This window comes from Herpailurus yagouaroundi, unplaced genomic scaffold (genome assembly GCF_014898765.1).
Source record: "Herpailurus yagouaroundi ecotype Mexico unplaced genomic scaffold, PumYag 215, whole genome shotgun sequence".
Lineage (NCBI taxonomy): Eukaryota > Metazoa > Chordata > Mammalia > Carnivora > Felidae > Herpailurus > Herpailurus yagouaroundi.
This window is the reverse complement of record NW_024412446.1, coordinates 5008822-5015507: the sequence shown is the minus strand read 5'-3', so window position 1 is coordinate 5015507 and position 6686 is coordinate 5008822. Positions and strand designations below refer to the sequence as shown.

General features: G+C 42.0%; 1 pseudogene; it reads left to right on the top strand.

The window, feature by feature from the left end:
- The first annotated feature begins 5742 nt into the window (after positions 1–5742).
- LOC121017392 (uncharacterized) lies at positions 5743–5875 on the top strand (annotated as a pseudogene).
- The last annotated feature ends 811 nt before the right edge of the window (positions 5876–6686 follow it).

The window sequence follows — 6686 nt, the reverse complement described above, 5'->3', positions numbered from 1 at the left end:
AAAATTTTTTTAAATGATAAGCAATGAACTAGGCAGATGTTAATCAAAAGAAAACTGGTATAGTCAACCAACAGCTGATAAGCTATACTTTAAGGTCAAAGCTTTACAATGAAACCTTGGACTGTGAGTAACTTGTTCTGTGAGCGTTCCGCAAGATGAGCAAACATTCCTAATAAATTTTTTTTTTATTTTGTTTATTCTGGAGAGAGACAGAACATGAGCGAGGGAGGGACAGAGCCAGAGAGGGACACAGGATCTGAAGCAGGCTCCAGGCTCTAAGCTGTCAGCACAGAGCCCGACACAGGACTCGAACTCACAAGCCACAAGATCATGACCTGAGCCGAAGTCGGATGCTCAAACAACAGGTGCCCCAATATTTCTAATAAATTTTAACTTGATAAACAAGAGATATCTTGCAATACAAGTAGTATGTGACAATGAACATCACACGGTCACAACTGAGCCAATGGTTCTTGAAATTCACTTTGATATACAAGTGCTTTGGATTACAAGCACGTTTCCAGAACAAATTATGCTCACAAACCAAGGTTTTACTGTATTCGAAAAAAAAAAAAGGCAGTCACTCTATAACAATTAAAGAAAACTTTCATCAGAAAGGTAGAAGACTGGGGCACCTGGGTGGCTCGGTCAGTTAAGTGTCTAGCTTAAGTGCTTTTGGCTCAGATCATGATCTCACAGTTCGTGAGTTTGAGCCCCCCAATGGGCTCTGCACTGACAGTGCTTGGGATTCTCTCTCTCTCCCTCTCTCTCTGCCCCTTCCACTCTCTCTCAAAATAAATGAATAAACTTAAATAAAAACAGGGGTGTCTGGGTGGCTCAGCTGGTTAAGTGTCAGACTTCAGCCCAGGTCATGATCCTGCACTTCATGGGTTCAAGCCTTGTGTGTCAGGCTCTGTGCTGACAGCTCAGAGCCTGGATCCTGCTTCAGATTCTGTGTCCCCCTCTTTCTCTGTCCCTCCCTGCTTACACTCTGTCTCTGTTTCCCAAAAATAAATAAATATTTTTTAAAACTTAAAAAAAAATAAAAGCAGAAAGTTATTAACCTTAAAAAAAAAAAAAGAAAGGTAGATTTCTGAATGACTATGCATCTAGGTACTATAGTCTCAGAATCTATACGGCAAAATTTGACAGACTTATAAGAAGAAATTTAAAGTCTATAATCATAGGGGCCTGGGTGGCTCAGTCAGTTAAGCATCTGACTTCAGCTCAGGTCATGATCTCCAGGTTCAGGAGTTCAAGCCTCACGTTGGGCTCTGTGCTGACAGCTCGGAGCCTGGAGCCGGCTTCAGATTCTGTGTCTCCCTCTCTCTCTGCCCCTTCCCTGCTCACGCTCTGTGTCTCTCTCTAGCAAAAACAAACACTTAAAAAAAAATTTTAAGTCTATAAATCATAGAATTTAACCCATCTCTCAGAAATTGAAATATCAAAGAGAAAAAAACTACTAGGTTTTAGAAGATTTTAACAACGCAATGAGTTTAACGACATAAGTAGAATTCTACAACCAACACCTAGAGAATACACATTATTAAAGCTTCTGTGAAGATTTTCAACATTGATCACATACTATACTACAAATCAAATCAAGAATCTAGTATACAGACTACATTCTCTTATCACAATTCAGTTAAATTCAAAACTAGGGACACAATATAGCTTTCCAAGTCCAGTATGTTTGGGAAATGCAAAAAGATAGTTCTAGCTAACAAATGCATCAAAGACAAAATCAAAATGAAAAGTAAAAAATATGTACAACCTGACAAACTGATCCTCAAGTTTATGCAGAAGAACAAGAGCCACAAATAAACAAGTGGACTTTGGAGAACAAAGTAGGACGACTTGTCCTACCAGATAGAACGACATCTTATGAATTATCATAATTAGTACAGTACGGTATTGGTGTAGGGATAGAAAAAGAAACCAGGTGTTATATGTAAGTGATGAATCACTGAATCCACTCCTGAAACCAATATTGTACTCTACGTTAACTAAAGAAAATTTAAATTAACAAATAAAATAAAATAAACCAATGACACAGAATGGAGCCCTGAAACAAGTCTAGGTCCATGTAGAAACCTCATATATGACAAAGCATTACAATGGGGCAAGAAGATGATGGTCTAGTCAATAGCGGTGTTGGCGATATCAGTTACCCAAATGGGAAACGGGGAGGGGGGAAATAGATCCTTATCTCACCCAGTAGATCAAAATCCATGCTAAGTGAATTACACATCCTAATGTGAAATGCCAAGTTTAAAACTTTCAGAAGGGAAATGAAGGAAATCTGCATGACCTCAGAAAAAGATTTCTTAAAGCAAGCATAAACCATAAAGAAAGAGATTATTAAATCTGAAGACAGATAATGCCCTTAACAGAGTTAAAAGATGAAACACAGTATTTCTTATAAAGCCAAGCACACACCTTCCTTGTGGCTCCAGCAATTCCACTCTGAGGTATTTACCCAAGAGAAACGAACACGTGTGTGCACCAAAAGGTACAAGAATGTTGATAGCCGTTTTATTCGTAGTAGCCCAAAATGGAAACCATTCAGTGTCCATCAACGGGACGCTGGTACATTCATACACTGGAAATCTATTCAGCGATAAAAAAGAAAGAAATCTATGCAACATGGATGAATCTTATGCACATAATGCTAAGAAGCCAGGCACGCTATACGATTTCATTTATATTAAGTTCTAAATCAGGCAAAATCAATATATGGTAAAATGAGCCCAAACAGCAGTAGCCTCAGAAGGAGCACAGAGGATCTTACCGGGGAGAGAGGAATGCCCTATAACATGATAGAGGAGTGGGTTACATGGCTATATGCATTTGTTAAAATCTATCCAACTGTCCCACTTACAATTGCACCAAAAATACCGAGGCATAAACTTAACCAAGGAGGTGAAGGACCTGTACTCTGAAAACTTCAACACACCGATGAAAGAAGTTGAAGAAGACACAAACAAATGGAAAGATACTGCATGCTCATGGATTGGGAGAATAATGTTGAACTGTCCACACTACATACTACCCAAAACGATCTACAGATTTAATGTAATCCCTACCACAATAACCAACGGCACTTTTCACAGAACTAGAACAAACGATCCTAACATTTGTACAGAACCACAGAAGACCCGGAGTGGCCAAAGCAACTCTGAAAAAGAACGGACTGCTGGAAAGATGGTGGAGTAGGAAGACCTTGTGTTCACCTCATCCCATGGATACACTGACATAACACCCACATCAGCATAAATAACCCAGAAAATGACCCAAAGACTGACAGAACAGACTCTCCACAGCTAAACATACAGAAGAGGCCACGTGGGAGAGGGGAAGAAGGGCTAAATGGACTTGTGGGGCATCGGGGAGAAAGGGAGTGGTATGTGCCGAGAGGGGAGAGAAACAGACCCTCACATCAGGAAGCCCATATGGGGAAGATGAACCCCCATAACATTAGGCTTTGAAAACAGAGGGGCCAAACTGTGTGAGTTCTTACAACCAATGGCCCTTAAAACCTGGAATTTTAAAAATCAGTGGGTTGGTTTGCGGAGACCAGGTGGGCAAAAGGAAGCTGAGTCCCCACCCTTGAAGAGACAGCATGACAAATAGCTGGTGGAGATACGCAGAGAACCAGTGGTTTGAAAAAAAGCCTGGGGCACAGGGTGGAAAAGTTGTTAACTCATCTCAGAGTGTATCCTGAAGGGACAGAGAGTCACGGGGGGGGCTCCTCCAGGAACAAAACAGTTGCTAAGCTCCATTTCTCTCCCCTGCCCCCCAGCCTAGACATATGGCCACCTGTGGGAACCGATGAAGCTATCTAATGTCCTTTCACTGCTCCCTAACCCCCCACCCCACCCCTGTCACCCCCTTCAGCTGTGTTTCCACCCCACCCCTCTGAATTGGCCCATCTCAGTCCCTGAGTTTCAGGGTCCCTCTTGCAGGGGACCAACAGTGCACAAACTTCGCTAACCCTGCCCTTCCAGCCCCCATGCACATCGTGGATCCACTCCCGCAAATATGCTCTTGGCCAGAGCCCATCCAAAGCAGTATCACAGGCCTGGCAGGGTACGAGCAGTCCAGACAGGGGCCAGTACCACTCGAAAGTGATTCCTTCCCCCAGGGAAAGGGGAAGATAACCACACACACCAGTCCAACTGTGGCCCCGACAGTGGGCTGGAGGCAGACAGCTCGTCTGACTGAAGGACCTGCCCACCACCAAAAGCTTCTCAGGGGCAACATAGGGAAAGTGCCCTGCAGTTTGGTGCTCCTTCATCTGTGGCAAATGCCCGGCCTGACTCAACTCAAGCCCAAAGCGACCACAGACTGGCCCACCAGCCACCCAGGGGTCAGACCCTGCCCACAACAGGCAAAGAAAGCTGCTGCAGACAGTTGGACTAAAGGCAAACACAACTGAGCCACAACACTAGGGTGCATGCAACACAAATAGGAGACATCCCTGAAGCACCATTTTCTGGGGAAAAGGAGACATTGCACTGGAGGGCTCTATGGGACCCCTTCTTCGTAAGTCCACTACTTTCAAGAGCAGGAGACAGCTGATTTTCCTAAAACACCGAAACAGACACAGAGTTAAACAAAATGAGGAGACAGGGGAATATGTCCCAAATGAAAGAACACAACAAAATCACAGCAAGAGACCTAAGCAAAATGGAGAGGAGTATTAAGCCTGATAGAGAACTTAAAGTCATAATCATAAAAATACTCCCTGGACTTGAGAAAAGAGTGGAGGACCTCAGTGAGACCCTTAACAAAGAGATAAAAAAGAACCCATCAGAGATGAACACCACAATAAATTTAAAATACACTAGAGGAGGCGTGCCTGGGTGGCTCAGTCATTTGAGTGTCCAACTCTTGTTTTTGGCTCAGGTCATCATCCCAGTGTTGTGAGATTGAGCTCTGCATCAGACTCCATGCTCAGTGTGGAGCCTGTTTAAGATTCTCTTTCTTTCTCCCTCTGCCCATCTCCCTAGCTTGCATGCTCTTTCTCTAAAAGAAAAAAAAATTAAATAAAATAAAAATACACTAGAGGCAACAAATAGCAGACAAGAGGAAACAGAAGAATGGATCGGCAAGCTGGAGTTCAGAGTAATGGAAAGTAATCAAGCTGAACCAGTGAGAGAGGAAAAAATATATGCAAAATGAGACTAGACTTAGGGAACTCAGCAACTCCATCAAGCATAATAACATTCACATTATAGGGCTCCCCAAAGGAGAAGAGAGAGAAACAGAGGCAGAAAAATTATTTGAAGAAATAATAGTTGAAAATGTCCCATATCTGGGAAAGGAAATAAAAATCCATATCTAGGAGGCATGGAGATCCCCCAACAAAATCAACTCAAGGACACCAAGACACATAGTAATTAAAATGGCAAAAGTAGTGATAAAGAGAGAAGTTTAAAAGCAACAAGAAAAAAGAAAGCAGTTACATACAAAGGAAACCCCATAAGGCTATCAGCTAACTTTTCAGTAGAAACTTTGCAGGCCAGAAGGGAGTGGCATGATATATTCAAAGTCCTGAAAAGAAAAAAATCTGCAACCAAGACTTCTCTATCCAGCAAAGCTATCATTCAGAATAGGAGAGATAGAGAGTTTCCCAAACAAAAATTAAAGGAATTTGTGACCACTAAATCAGGAGCAAAACCAGCCACTTCCCCATAACACATGGTGTCATTGGCCTGTTGGTTCCAAATCCACAGCTCAAGCTTTGTTCAGTGGCAGTATCATAGCCAATGAGGTTTATCCAAGGCACGATTGTTGCTAATTGAAACCAATCCACAGCCCAGCCACCCTCGTGCCCAGGTCAGTGTGCACTATCTGCTCAATGCCAAGTCAATACACTTTCACCTCAGATCAACAGGGGCTCAAACTGAGACTCTCCCCCTCCAATTTCAGCCCCTGTACTCAAATTTGTACACAAAGTGGGCATAATTATAACAGCAGAATGAAGCAACCAAAATGACAATACTAATTCTGTGGACTATGTAATGAATAAAAGGAGTGTGCTGGGCTGGGAATTTCTCCCACAAACACATCAAAGGACAATACACATAGCACGATTCCAGTTACTAAAAGAATCAAACCCCTCCCCTCAAAAAAAGGAAAAGAAGAAAAAGAAGAACAAAGCTGGAGGTATCACAATCCCAGATTTCATGATATACTACAAGCCTGTAGTAATCAAAACAGCGAGGTATTGGCACAAAAATAGACACATAGATCAGAACAAAATAGAGAGCTCAGAAATAAACCCACAATTATATGGTCAATTAATATCTTGGACAAAGGAGGCGAGAATATGCAAAAAAGTCTCTTCAATAAATGTGGCTGGGAAAACTGAATAACAATATTCCAGAGAATGTAATTGAACCACTTTCTGACACCATACATAAAAATAAACTCCAAATGGATTAAAGTTCTAAATGTGAGACCTGAAACCTAAAAATCCTAGGAGAGAGCATAGACGGTAATTTCTCTAACATCGGCCACAGCAACATTTTTCTAGCTATGTCTCCTTAGGCAAGGGAAATAGAAGCAAAAACAAACTATTGGGACCACATCAAAATAAAAAGCTTCTGAACGACAAATAAAACTATCAACAAAACCAAAAGGCAACCTACTGAATGGGCGAAGATACTTGCAAATGACAT